This window comes from Brachycentrus maculatus, unplaced genomic scaffold, assembly GCF_059751285.1.
Source record: "Brachycentrus maculatus isolate JH-2025_06_01 unplaced genomic scaffold, ASM5975128v1 h1tg000139l, whole genome shotgun sequence".
Taxonomy (NCBI): Eukaryota; Metazoa; Arthropoda; class Insecta; order Trichoptera; family Brachycentridae; genus Brachycentrus; species Brachycentrus maculatus.
In genome coordinates this window covers 1,681,894-1,698,437 of record NW_028280892.1, presented here as the reverse complement: position 1 = coordinate 1,698,437, position 16,544 = coordinate 1,681,894, and the positions used below count along the sequence as shown (strand labels likewise).

At 31.2% G+C, this 16,544-nt stretch overlaps 1 protein-coding gene across 1 annotated transcript in view; it reads left to right on the top strand.

The window, feature by feature from the left end:
- The window catches only part of LOC148309123 (uncharacterized), a 57,512-nt gene that overhangs the window by 22,963 nt on the left and 18,005 nt on the right, over window positions 1-16,544 (top strand). The window lies entirely within an intron of this gene.

Here is a 16,544-nt window from a genome sequence, read left to right as displayed (position 1 = left end):
GAAAGACCAATGAGATCGTTTGTTGCATTATGTAAACAATTTTGTATACCTAACGTTCATAAAAAATAAAATATCTTAATTTCAAAAATAATATTAAATTTTTCAGTGGGGAGTCGTTGTGTTCTTAACTAAAACATAACGTGACTTCCAAGGATCATATTAAGAAATATAATTATTGTTATTTTAATTATACGCTTGTAATAAACCACTTAATAAGCTTTATTTTATTATACACGACTAGTTTCGAAATCTAACATATTTTTTTATCTACATGTTAAAATATAAACTGGAAAATTAAAATCAGTTTTATTTTTTACCAGTAGATGAAAACATCTGTTAGTTTTCGAAACTAGTCGTGTATAATAAAATAAAACACACTTAATTGTTTATTTTTTTTAAAATATGATCTACATATCATTCCACAAAGTTGATGCCGAATAAATTTATAAAATATATAGATATGTTGATAACAGGCAAATATTTTTCTGATTTATTTTTTATTTTTGTTAACATTCCTTTTTATTGAAATATTCACGGCCCGCCCCTGATCCCGAGTCGGCTTGACCCATTTATATTTGCCTTTGAATGACAGCTAGATACGTGATCCAAGATTCCGTCCTTGGATTTATTTGCGGTCCATTGAAGATGAGTAATTTTTTCCTTTCAAATGATCAAAGGTGGTGCCCGCCAATACCAGAACACGACTGATGAATTTATACAGCTTAGTAAGCTATGGTGATAGTATTTTTTTTAACTGGCAATGAAAATGCGATCCTTTAGACGAATGTGTAGAAAAATCTTTGTATGTGTGACCGTCAGATATTACGCTATCGTTATTTCTTATGTAGATCATCTCCACACATTTGATATTACATACTAGAAACAAAAGCTTTAAAAAGCTGTAAAATCGTTGAATTTCTGATTATATTGATATACCTCTACGGTTCATTCTCTTATTTATATTTCTTTATTAAGTCTTTCCATCGTAATGTTTTGATTGTTAAAAATATGTATGTTAAATAATTTATTTATCTGAAGACCAATATTCTAATTTACTTAGAATCGTATGGTAAATATATATCTCACAAAATGCATTGAAATTGATGTCAAAAAATAGTACAATGGAAATACTTTGATTGGTGTATTTTTAAATTCTTCTTTCAAATGCACTACAACAATAGAAAACGAACCGAACATTCCGAAACAGCCCTGTATAAATGAGAACTTAATACACATGTAACTTATTTAAAAAAATATATTTCTTTTAACCGATTTCTTATGGTTATAGAGCACTGCATCGAATATAAGTAATATTATTTGACAAAAATACTTTATAATAACAGTAAAATACAAATAAAATTGAGTGAATTTAAAGATATACATGTATTTTATTTATTGTTTGGGCATTCACTTTGTGGTAAGACATGATGAAATCGTAAAAGAAAAACACTTGTTTTTTACCACTTACTTTATTTTATCATAACGACTAGTTTTGAAAACTATGCTTCCATCTTCATATAATATTTAAAAGACCTGAAGATGGAAGCATAGTTTCCGAAACTAGTCGTTATAATAAAATGAACTCCAGCGGTAAAAACAAGTGTTTTTCTTTTAAAATATAAATATCTTATTATATACCTGTATATGAATATCATCTTTCTAATATGCAAATTGTTTCTCAATATAAATCCGAATGTGGGTGAAACCCGATCACTTAACCAGTTCTTCTGAACGAATCATTAAAACCCGGTCGTCCGCGAACGATCCACGTCTATTTGATACTAAGCAGCCGATATTATACAAAGTATTTCATCATATATTGTATTAATATTTCACCAGATTATCAAAATAATATTTATCAACGTTTACGCAAACCCTGAAGAGAGGAGTGTAGCGTTTAAATAACAAATTAGCCCATGTCAAGTGGAGATATTCGTAATTGATGATATCTTTCGGAATCGAATCATTTACATGTTTATCAGTGGGAGTGTTATATTTACACTTCATAACATCGGTGTACAAAATGCTTTGAAAAACGCTCGTAGGTATTTATTTATTTTATTTTATTTTATTGGAAGGAAGAACAACAGTTACAATATATGATACATACAGAATACAAAAAATAAAATCATGAGTACCAATTATAGTTTTTCACTACTATACATAAGAGAGGTCAATATAAAGGAAGAGACATGAGACAAGGATGGGATAAAGAGAAAAGGAGATGGCAGTGATAGGAAAAGAAGAAAAGGAAAGGATAGGGAATAGAATTACTTTTTTAGGTTTATAAGATTTCGAACAATTTAGCTTTAAATTTTGAAAGATTGGAGTAGAACATATCAAGGTGGGTACAACATTCATTAAATTTCCCACAACTTCGATAAATAAAGGAATTTTTTGAATAGTTCTTTGTTGGTGCTGGATTATAAAAGGTATGACTATGCCTATTGATTCTAATTGGACAGTGAAAAGGTATCTGCGCAAGAAGATAGGGGCTCTCAGTCATATTATTTATAACTTTATACAAAAAACATAAATCTGATATATTCCTACGTTTACTAAGTGAAGATAATTTATGGTATGATGATATTACTGCTCTCTGATTTTATTTTGACATCTCAACTAAGATTTTAATAATTACCATAATTAAAATGTAGCTTAAATCACTAATATTTATTTTCACCCCTCCTGGGAATCGAACCCGGGGCCTCCAGCACGGTAGCTAAACAGGCTGACCATTACACCACGGAGGCGGACAGGATATTTATTTAATATTACCCTGGACTGAAGTGCAAGAGTGATCACCTTGCCTTCATGTAAGTAATGATCAAGATAACACTGCGTTAATTTGATGCAGTGCCCTATGCACCATTAGGTGCGGATAAGGGTTATAATAATAATAATAATAATAATAAAACCCTTATCCGCACCCCAATGGTGCATAGGGCACTGCTTCATATAAACGCAGTGTTATCTCAATCGTTTACACATGAAGGAAAGGTGATCAGCCCTCCGCTTCAGGTACCAGTCCAGGGTAATATTGAATAAATATTACAGTGTAAAAATCACTTATATTTATTTGACCCCCCCAGGGAATCGAACCCGGGACCTCCAGAACGGTACCCAAGCGTGCTGACCATTACACTACGGAGGCGAACAAAAGGGTTATAAATAAGTAAAATGTAACTTTGTTTTAAAATCACTATAAATATTTTATTACAACTTAATTATAATATCTACCGGTTTTGCAGCTAACCGCTTCTTTATCAAGACTGAGTAATACTAAGCATATTTTGAAACAAAGTTACATTTTAATTTTAAAATGGAAAATCACAGACTTAGTGCTTCAAATATAAATTAAAAGATTTTAATTTTTAAATTTTTGAAAAAAAAAAAATTCAATTGTATACATTTATTTCATAGAACAATTATTTAATATATTTAAAATATTTTTTTCTTCGCAGAGACCCACCAAGCCACCTTACGTGTCTATTAACCTAATATACACACAAAAGAGAGAGATAAAAAAATTATAAAATAAAAACTATTTTACAATTTTCATAAAATTAACTCTTGATCATTCACCCATTCCTTTATGTTACCTTTGTTTCATATTTTATTTTGACCTCTAACCTCCGTCGGCAACAAATTAAAAATGTTCGAAACGATATATTGAAGTGATGAAGATGAAGAACAATACGAATTTCTGGGTGTTTACAGGGCTTTTGACCCGTCATAGACTGGTTTGAGTAATCAGTTTATATGTACACGTGTTACATTCACCATTCTACCCATGATTGACGCTCTTATTTTTATATTTACATATCATTATCTTATTCTTACACTTTATTCCATCAGAAGTGTACAAATGCTTTGAATAACGTAAGTTGAAAAATATTAAAAAATGCTAAACGACGGCAGCTGTCAAGAAGTACGCCGTCCACCATGAACTATGCGTGTTTACCTATGCGTGTGTTGATGTCACGTTGAAGAGATGGCGCTGACATCAAGATTTATGAAGCAGAATTTTATCTGTTTCAAGTAAAGACATCTGTCACAGTTGTATACAATAAAAACTGAATTACTTAAGGTGATTTTAGAATATGAAGAAACGAATATTTACATCTTTTTATTAATTGATTCGGCATTTAGTAGTAAAATCTATCCATTTTGAATCAAAACTTAACTTGGCAAATACCACTATTTCATAAACTTGGTGTTTGAAAATGATCCGTAATGTATCGAAACACATGTCACATTAGATTTGTATAAAAACTGGTATTTACCAAGTAAAACTTTATTAAAAATCTACATTAATATTTATAAAGATAGAAAAATAGATTGGTATTTGTTTTTTTGTATTTGTTATACAAACATACGTGTATATTACTGCTACTTCTACTACTACCTACTACTACTACGCCGTTACCCCACAGAGGTAGGCAGAAAGGATGGAACGCCACACTCTTCTGTCCTGACATATACTCCTTGCCTCCTTCACATCTATACATCTAGTCATACATGCCCTCCGATTACGCAGACTTTTGACACCACCAGATTTTAGGTTTTGATTGATCTGATCGTGCCAACTCTTTTTCAGTCGTCCTCGTTCTGTTTTCCCGCTCACATTCGCCACATATATTTTCTAAGTCATTCTCTCGCTATCCATTCGCTCCGCATGTCCATACCACCGTAAAGAAGTCTTCCTAATCTTTAGAATTATCCCTAGTTCTGCCATACATTCCTTTCTTATATCTTCGTTTTTAATTCTGTCATGCAATGATTTAATTCAGTCATACAAATATATATGTATGTATATTATATTACATATCATAAATCCAACGATGTGAATGAGTTATGCGTAGTACGTTTTAAGTTATTAAATACCACTTGGAAATTGATATGTGTAATTGTATATTATGCAAATGTAAGCAAAATGTCAAACGTCAAAACATGACACTATTAACCCTTTGAATCTACATTTATAAATATATAAAAAAAATATTACTTATTAATTCGGCATTAAATTTGTGGAATATCATGATGACTATTTTAAAAATTAAACAATTGTATATTACCACATTAAAAAAATTGTATATAACCACATTTATCTGCCTCCGTAGTGTAATAGTCAGCAAGCTCGGCTTCTGTTCTGGGGGTCTCGGGTTTGATTCCCAGGGGGGGGGTCAAATAAATATAAGTGATTTTTTTCACTCTAATATTTATTCATTGTTACCCTGGACTGGTACCTGAAGCGGAGGGCTGCTCACCTTTCCTTCATATGTTAAAGATCAAGATAACAGTGCGTTTAATCATGCCAAGTTTTCGTCGGTCTTTCCCTGCTTCTATTTCCTACTACATTTACCTGATACATACATAACCAATAAATTTGAACGCAGGATTGATCACCTTGGCATTGTGTAATTATCAGTAAAATGCGATACCTTATGCATCATATGTGTTCCATAAGGATAAAAAAAAACTCAAAAATAGATAAAAAAAATAATGTATGTATTAAACTTGTCTTTCAATTATGAATAACTTGTCTTTTTTATTTAAATTCCTTTCAATTATGATTTTTTCGGTAATCATCCCGAAAAGTCAAAATATCAATGTTTTTTTTTATTTCATAATTTTTTTATTTTATTTTTTTCATTATTTTTAGCTCATGTAGATCTCAAGGGGTTAAACAAGCATTCGAAGTGTCACAGCATACTACTGTTGACAGCTGTATTTTCGGATTTGTGTATTTATAGTATATATGCAAATAGTTCATTAAGAATGCTTAAAAACAGGGTTTGTAAAATATTCGAAACAAAAATATTTATTTTTCATTTAAGTTAACTTACTGACCAACCATCACGCCGCTTCCCCGCAAGGGTAGGAAGAGAGAATAGAATGCCATACCAAACTGACTTTGCAAACAACCTTCGCCTCATCCATATTCATGCATCTCCTCAAATGTATATTTGCATGTATATGCGGATTATTTTGACTTCTGACCTGACAATACTCAAGTATTTAAAATACTTGATTATTACATGTTTTCCTCGGTCTTCCTCTGCTTCTTTTACTAGCCATATTCACCTCATAAATTTGTTTTACTGTTCATTCTTCACTCATTTGATTCACGTGCTCAAACAATGTCAACACACCTTTCTTAATTCTATCGATAATAATTTAATTTTTTGATTCGGGAGTCACTTTGTTGTAGTAATATGTTTCTATTTTTAATTTAAGTTTTACTTGGTGAAAACTGTAAAGTGTTTGAAAATGATGCAGAATGCATCGAAACACGTTTCAAAATTAAAGACGTAACGTAAAGTGGTATTTACCACGTAAACGTAAGGTGGTATTTACCAACTTTATCGTAACTTTAACGTTACCAACTTTATCGTAACTTTAACGTAAAGTAGTATTTACCAACTTTATCGATAATGCTTTATATCTTTATAATTTTTTTTTGTTGATTGACAGTCACAGTGAAAAGGGATCAGGGATGATGAGTGATTGGAAACATATACACAAAAAAATAAAGCGACTTGAGATCTACCTAAGCTTATTTCCCTAACCGTCAAAACATGGCACGATCAGGTATGCCAAATACTTGAAAGCGGTAAGGTTAGGAGTCGTAAAAATCGGCGGGTATGTATGAGGAGATTGCATGAACGTGGAAGAGGAGAAGAATGTTCGCAAATACAGAATGGTGTGGCGTTCTATTATCTCTGCCTACCCCTGCGGGAAAGTAGCGTGATGGTTAGTTAGTTAGTTAGTTAGTCAAAATATTTCGGATATTGTTTAGTAGATAGTGTCCGCCTCCGTAGTGTAATGGTCAGCACGCTCGGCTACCGTTCTGGAGGTCCCGGGTTCGATTCCCAAGGGGGGTAAAATAAATATAAGTGATTTTTTCACTGTCATATTTATTCAATATTACCCTGGACTGGTACCTGAAGCGGAGGGCTGATCACCTTTCCTTCATGTGTAAACCATCAAGATAACACTGCGTTTATACGAAGCAGTGCCCTATGCACCATTGGGGTGCGGATAAGGGTTTTATCACATAGTGTTTTAGTATTAATCAGTCTTGATAAAGAAGCGGCTAGCTTCGAAACCGGTAGACATTATAACTATGTTATAATTAAATATTTGTAGCGATTTTTGAACAAAGTTAGATTTTAATTATAAATTTGATGTTATTTTAATGATTTCCTTATTTTTTCGATGTTCTATGCCCAGAAACACAGAGTATTTTTAATATAAATATATTGAGAAATGAATCAAAAGTGAAAATAGCATCAATGTTTACGGAATGTCAGTTTCGTTGGCCAAAGATACCAGCCATACGCCAGCCGAGAGACACACTTATGAAAAGACTTGTATTTATGATGTTTTTACTGATTTGAGAAGCGATGTTTATTAAATATTCTCAAATACGCAAATAAACACAAACATTTTGATAATATCTTACATAAAATCCTAATATATACCTAACAAAACAGATGCCGATCGTAAAATTAAAATTTAAAATGTTTAAACTCGAAAACGGACATTACCCTAATAAATACATATATTTAATAGACACACTCTAATCTGCGTCTGTCTTAAGCACACAGAGGCGTATGCTTTAAAGCTATGTTTGGGTATAAAAGCCAAATTATAAATTATCTTGAAAATTTAGAAATCCAAAAAAACCTAAATTCTTATAGTAATTTATTAAATAATATATTGTTTCAAAATTCTTCACCTTTGCTTTCCATTTTTCCTTTGTTTTCAAACTCCGTCCCTTGACTAACCCCTTCCCCTTACTTTCCCCTCTCTGTATTTATAGAACAATTTTATATTTTAGTTACTATACAGACCTGAATGATGGAAGTTTAACTTCTGAAACATGTAGTCTTTAATAAAACTCAAGTGGTAAAAAACAAGTGTTTTCTTTAATCATTGTAACATGTCTTACCACAAAATTAATGCCGAAACAATAAATAAAATATGTTTGGGTTTAATACGAAGCTTTTTTATGAATTGAATTAAAAATTAAACAAGGACATCTATTTGTATTCTTGCCAGTGCCTTTTTATAATACCTAAAATAAAATGTATACCCATACACAGGCCATGCCTTTGTGGGATCTTTTTTTCATATTAATATTATATATATTTTATGTAGGTACTTGTGAAATATATTGTGAAATGCAAAAGAATTTAAAATGAAGAAAAAAAAATTACATTAATTTTATGTGGATTAGAACTCAGGTATATTAAGAAAAGAGTCTCTGTTAAAAAAAAGCTTTTTGATCCAAAATATCTTATATTGTGAATATATACATATGCGATGGCTTTTGTGAACTCAAATGTAAAGCGTTATGAGATTAATGATTTATGTAGGAGTTTTTGAGTAGTGTGAAAAATTTGAGTAGTGTGGTTGTCAATCATGTGTAGAATGGTGAAAATTGCACGTGATTACTTAATCTATGAAAGGTAAGCCCTGTAAATACCCAGACTTCCATATTCCATTTAAAAAAAAGAAGAAGCCCATATTTTTAAACAATGATGTGCACTTTTATTTATTGTTTCGGCATTAACTTTGTGGTAAGACATGTTACAATGATTAAAGAAAACACTTCGTTTTTTACCACTTGGTTTTATTATAGACTACATGTTTCAGAAGTTAAACTTCCATCGTTCAGGTCTGTATAATAACTAAATATATATTAAATTTATATTTTATATTTTAGTTACTATACAGACCTGAATGATGGAAGTTTAACTTCTGAAACATGTAGTCTATAATAAAACTCACGTGGTAAAAAACGAAGTGTTTTCTTTAATCATTGAAAGATGTGCACACCAAAAATGTAGTGAAATTAAATAATTTGTCGAATTTTAAGCTACAATAATTTTTTTTATCATGTTTTCAGACGTCTCTCAATATGTTAAATAATCTAATTAATATCTTGCATACATCTAAATAATAGATCTCTGCTTAATTTGATTTCAAACCAACCATAGGTGGCTCTAGTGAACTTACGAAAAAAGCACCATGAGATTTGTGATATACATATGTAGGAGTTCAAAAAATTGAGAAGTGTGGTTGTCAATCATGGGTAGAATGGTGAATATTGACGTGTGTAAAGTGATCACTTAACCAGCTTATGATAGATAAGCCCTGTAAACAGACATTCATATCCCACTTCGAGTGGAGAATCCCATATTTATGAACAAAGATTTGGACACACCTAAAAATGTTGTTAATAAAAATAATGTGGTAAAATTTTGAGCCGAATAAAAAAAATTAAATCATGCTTTGAGGCGTTTCCCAACATGTTAAAAATCTGATTAAGATCTTGCATACATCTAAATAAAAGATCCCTGCGTATTTTCTTTCGAATCAACCACAGAGAACTTATAAAACAAATAAAGCATCGTGAGATTTATGATACACACGTGTAGGAGTTCCAAAAAAAATTGTAGTGTGATTGTCAATCAGGGTTTATTGCACGTGTGAAAAGAGATCACTTAGCCCTTTGAGGACAGAATTAAAAATATTTTACAGAACACATTTTTATTTCTATAAATTATTTGAAAATAAGTGTTTACAGCAACTGAAAATTTACTGAAAATTGTGCACACAGATTGATACAATATGTATCCCTCAAAAAAAAATACACATTGTGTGCCTGGTGGCTAGCAAAAAAGATCATATTTTATAAAGTATAAATAAAAGCATTTACTCTTGAAAATATGAGGTAATGTATAACACTACTTATTTTTAGTATTATTATGACTATAACTCACGTGTCATTTTGTTTATTTCGTTCAATAACCTCACAAAATTGATAAACTAAGATACAGATAACCTATAAATATCCCGACATGTGCACATCGCTACAATAAATAGTCTGAAATAAGACAATGATACCAACATGAAATCTATACAAGTACTATTTCTGTTACAAAGGCAACACATATAGCACTATGGTTTTAGCTAGAAACCTGTAGGCACTTAGATAATTTATTTTAAATTTGTGGTTAGCAGCAGTAACCAGTTGTCCTGAAAGGGTTAACCAGCCTATGACAAGTTATACGCCCTGTAAATACCTAGACTTCCATATTCTACATCTATATTGAGATATCAAAATCTAAAATAACTCCAAAAAGCAGAGAAAACCCAGAAACAAACAAGTTTGTCAACAAATATTTGGAGACACTCAAAATGTTGTGAATACAATTTGTATTTATATTTTATATGACATATGTTACGACCGATGGAACCCTATTATGCTTATAACCACATTAAATTTAGGTCATGTCGTTTATATATCGACCCCAATAAACTTGATTGTGCCTTGTGACACATTTCCCATATGTACATAATACAATTCTGCGACTAAAAGGCGATACTAAAAGTTATGCCTATTTCCGGAATTTTCATCATCAGGGCTGCCAAAACTCAAAATAATAATCATGTCAGGAGTTTTATCGATAATGCAATGTCAGCCTTGCATTCTATCCTTGTATCATTCAAACATCTATTCACATTCTAAAATATATTTCTTCATATTTTTTTTGACATCTCATCAAAGATGAAGAAGAATATGGAATTCTAGGCATTTACGGGGCTGACGACCGTCATAGGCTGGTTTAAGTGATCACTTAACACACGTGTAACATTCACCAATTCTACCCATTATTGACAACCACACTACTCAAAATTTTGGATGTTCTATAAATATGAACCAATATTGAAACATTATTCTTGAATCACTAGAACTTCACTAGAGACATCTATTGGTGAGATGAAAAGAAGCTTTTTATAGAGCAGAAACTCTTTTATCAGTATGTGAGGTTCGAATCCTGGATTGTAATCACACACATGAGAAACGCCAGAAAATATCATTCTCATTTTTATTATGAGTGAGTCCAAATACTCACAAAATATTGATTTTGTGAACAAGTATTTGGACACACTCAAAATGTTGTAAATCTATTTCTTCTGTAATATTTCTGTATACGCAGTTTGGATTCTGCATTCATTGTGAAACTTCCTCTTCTTCTTCTGTGCTTGTCATGTCAGGTCCCCCTGACGTCGACTACCACTTGAGAGTAATTGTCCTTGTCTTGGCCAGCTCTAAACAGCGCCTCGACGGTCCTGATCCCCTTCCAATCTCGTATATTCCGGAGCCAGGAGATCTCTCTTCTGGCCCTACTTCGTCGACTTTCTATTTTGCGTTTTATTTATTTATTATTTGCAAAGATAGAGTGATTTGACGTTCTAGGTAACAGTGATTTTTCACTGTTAAACTTTTTCCATACCTTGGAAAGCTTTTCAAGATAACACTGATTTCACACGATGCAGTGCCCTATATACCATTAAGTGCATATAAGGATCTGAAATATATGTATGTTGACGACTGCCAAAAGTCCGGATTCTCCTAAAGAGTTTTACGTGGTTTCCTCCCAGCAATCAGAACGATGAGATGTTCCTGATTGGCCCACTCTAGTTTATCCTTCCTGTTCCCAACACAGATGAAAATAAAATATGCTTTTAGCTAGAATAAATAAAAATCCACGTTTTGATTTACAAACCTTGTACATAATAAGCAAGGTAAATAATAAATGCAATTCCCATGTAAAAAATCCGTTATACTTTATGTGGAGGTCCTCACCAAAACGTTACATTTCCATTAAAAATGATTTTAAGTAATCAGGTATTCTAGCTTGTAAAATTGTTACGTTTTGGTGCAATTTAATGATTTCATATTGGTTTAACATAGTTTCATTAACTGATTCGGCAGTCACTTTGTGGCAAAATCTATCTATTTTCAATTAATGTTTTACTTCGTAAATACCACTATTTCTTAAAATCTACTGTGACACGTGTTTTGATGCATTCCGTATCATTTTCAAACACCGTTACGTTGTTTGAAAATTGCTAGGTAAAACATTAATTAAAAATGATTTAACATAGGATTGGTCACGTTTTGTCGCAACTTTAATTAAAATTTCGATAGAATACAGCCAACAGAACAGATTTGCATTTAAAGGATTTTTATGTGCAATATTGGAAATATGACTTTTTGATGAAGACTTGAATATGTACATGGTTTCGGCAACCCTGTCTTGAAATGAGAAAAGTTTCAAATAGTTTACCCTCACCACATCCTTCCTCTCTCCCCAAATCTGCCCAAAGTTCCTAGAGTCCTGTAATTCCTCCCTTTCTCTCGATAAGAACCAGCGTTCTGAACTTTTCATCTGAAAACTTGATAATGTGCCGAGAAAAAGCTGATGAATAATTAATATCACTTCTGACGCACTGAAAATTAAAGCGAAGGCGCCTCTAAAGACGAGCAAAGACTAAAGAATACAAATAAGTAGGTATAGTAAAATGCTAACAACATTTTGAGTGTGTCCAATTTGGACGCATTTGGAAGTAACTCTTCTTATCATTCATCGCTCACTTTTTGTACTAAAAAGTGAACAATGAATGATAAGGAGAGTATAATTTATATTTTAAGCACTAACATTGTAATTTTATATTTATTATTAAATTATACATTATAATAAAGTTATAATAAAATATTTATAGTGATTTTAAAACAAAGTTACATTTTAATTATAAAATAGAAAGTCACAAAGTTATTGCTTCAAATATAAATCATAAAAATAAAAGTGGTCAAAAAAATGGATTGCGTTGTGTTTTATATTGTTCATTTGATTCTTTCTAGTTATGCATTTTATACAGACGACAACCTTGAGATAATTGTTTTTGTCTTATAAAGTATGGAAATTGTTCTAGAACAATCAACCCTTATTTTTCCAATTAGCATGTCTGAAAACCTAGCTCGTTAATTCTCCATCACCCCCTCGCGAGATCTCACCCCTACCGCCTTTTATCTCCGAGACGACTGCTGAAAATCACCCTTATATACAAATATAATGCCCCAAGCATTGTTCTCGGCTACCTGCTTTATTCGAACCACCCTTGGCATTCAACCTGTATAGGCTTGTATAAAGATCACCATTGAATGTACGAAACAAGGGTACCGTGTTAAATTGCCTTCAAAAAGCTCAGTTTAATAGACCGAGACAATTTAATTTTTATATTTCACGATAAATTTATATGTTGCCAATTAAGCTCTGTCAAAAGCTTCTTTCATCTCACCGTAGGTGTCTCTAGTGAAATTTTTGTGAATTCAAGCACTATGTTTTGAATTTAACAATTTATTTAGAAGTTCCATGAATTGAAGTAGTGTGGTTGTCATGGGTAGAATTGGAGAAAGTTACACGTGTGTAAAGTGATCACTTAAACTAACCTATGAGGGTCGTAAGTCCCTTATATGCCCAGACTTCCATATTCTTCTTTATCTATGCTGAGAAATAACAAAAATTAATAATAAAAAACCCCAGTATTTATAAATTCTAATAAAAGAATTAAAAAAATATATATATTTATGATTGGATAATGTAGTTGGGTTGATAGAAAAATATCGTATCTAGGGCCATTCGTATATATTATCATCACACGACTCAATCAAACTAATGACTAACACTCAAACAATAATTGTAAATTTTATTTATTTATTCAGCATTCACATTGTGGTAGTCATCCATTTTTAATATAAGTTTTACTTGGTAAGTACCACTATTTCTCAAAATATATTGTGACACGTATTTCGATGCATTCCGCACCATTTTCAAACACCGTATATAAATATTATTTTTTGACATCTCATCAAAGATGAAGAAGAATATAGGAGTCTGGGCATTTACGGGGCTTACGACCGTCATAGGCTGGTTTAAGTGATCACTTTACACACGTGTAACATTCACCAATTCTACCCATTATTGACAACCAATATAATCCAGGATTCGGATCTCACATACTAATATAAGAGTTTCTGCTTAATAAAAAGCTTCTTTACATCTCACCAATAGATGTCTCTAGTGAAGTTCTAGTGATTCATGAACAAGGTTTCTAAATTGGTTCATATATATAGAACTTCCAAGAATTTGAGTAGTGTGGTTGTCAATAATGGGTAGAATTGGTGAATGTTACACGTGTGTAAAGTGATCACTTAAACCAGCCTATGACGGTCGTAAGCCCCGTAAATGCCCAGACTCCTATATTCTTCTTCATCTTTGATGAGATGTCAAAAAATAATATGAAAATAACTCCTGTAATTGGAGATAATCCAGATTTTGTGAACAAGTATTTGGACACACTCAAAATGTTGTAAATAAATTATCTGGTCAAATTATAAGCTTAATAATAAAAATGAAAATGGTATTTTCTGGCGTTTCTCATGTGTGTGATTATAATCCAGGATTCGGATCTCACATACTAATATAAGAGTTTCTGCTTAATAAAAAGCTTCTTTACATCTCACCAATAGATGTCTCTAGTGAAGTTCTAGTGATTCATGAACAAGGTTTCTAAATTGGTTCATATATATAGAACTTCCAAGAATTTGAGTAGTGTGGTTGTCAATAATGGGTAGAATTGGTGAATGTTACACGTGTGTAAAGTGATCACTTAAACCAGCCTATGACGGTCGTAAGCCCCGTAAATGCCCAGACTCCTATATTCTTCTTCATCTTTGATGAGATGTCAAAAAATAATATGAAAATAACTCCTGTAATTGGAGATAATCCAGATTTTGTGAACAAGTATTTGGACACACTCAAAATGTTGTAAATAAATTATCTGGTCAAATTATAAGCTTAATAATAAAAATGAAAATGGTATTTTCTGGCGTTTCTCATGTGTGTGATTATAATCCAGGATTCGGATCTCACATACTAATATAAGAGTTTCTGCTTAATAAAAAGCTTCTTTACATCTCACCAATAGATGTCTCTAGTGAAGTTCTAGTGATTCATGAACAAGGTTTCTAAATTGGTTCATATATATAGAACTTCCAAGAATTTGAGTAGTGTGGTTGTCAATAATGGGTAGAATTGGTGAATGTTACACGTGTGTAAAGTGATCACTTAAACCAGCCTATGACGGTCGTAAGCCCCGTAAATGCCCAGACTCCTATATTCTTCTTCATCTTTGATGAGATGTCAAAAAATAATATGAAAATAACTCCTGTAATTGGACATAATCCAGATTTTGTGAACAAGTATTTGGACACACTCAAAATGTTGTAAACCGTATATAAAGCTTAGCGATTATACAAAAGCTTAATGCAATACCAAACAATTTTAACAGAACTAAATATACAACATTTTGAATGTCCAAATACTTGTTAGAAAATTTGGATTATCTCCAATTATAGAAGTTATTTTTCATAATATTTTTAATGTACATACCCAGACTTCCATATTCTTCTTCATCTTTGATGAGATGTCAAAAAAAAAATAGGATAGGAACTTAAAATATTTGAAAACCAAATATATTAATAATCTTCCTACAAATATAAAAAAAAGAAGGTGTTAAAATTCTAAAAAATTAATTAAGAGCCCTTTATACATGTTGATCGAATTTTTTCTTTAAATAAATAATACGAAGGAAAAAACTATCATATCATACAGAAGTAGAAACAATAAACAATGAGTTAAGTCCCTCTCCAAGCACAAAAGCTTTGTCTCTTTATTGGAGAGAAACAGCGTATCTAGTATTAAGTAAATAATATATATATGTATATATATATATATATATATATATATATATATATATATATATATTTATATATATATATATATATATATATATATATATATATATATATATATATATATATATATATATATATATATATATATATATATATATATATATATATATATATATATGTATATATATATATGTATATATATATATATATATATATATATATATATATATATATATATATATATATATATATATATATATATATATATATATATATATATATATATATATATATATATATATATATATATATATATATATATATATATATATATATATATATATATATATATATATATATATATATATATATATATATATATATATATATATATATATATAAATTTGTATATATCATGTATATTTGTCCGCCTCTGTAGTGTAATGGCCAGCAAGCTCATCTACCGTTTTGGAGGTCCCGGGTTCAATTCTGAGAAAGGTTAAATAAATATAAATATGATAGTGTTTCACTCTAATATTTATTCAATATCACTCTGGACTGGGACCTGAAGCGGAGGGCTGATCACCTTTCCTTCGATCAAGATAACACTGTGTTTGTATAATGCAGTGCCCTATGTATATTTAATGTATATGCCTTATGTGCCATAGAGATTTTTGCACATCAAGGTTTGCAATAAAGATAAATAAATTGCTGCCACACTTAAAACGAAAAGCTAGGGGTCGAGACCCGGTTAACGAATGAAAGTCCTTCGTAGCAGGTAGGGGAGAAATTCCTTCTAACCCCAGTGCGAAATGGGACAGATACGTATCCCTTGTAAGCCTTAGACGTCGAGGTACAGTCTCGCCGTATCGATTTTTCATTTCCCGCTACTCACCTGCGAACAGGCGGCAGAGTGGTGGCCTGT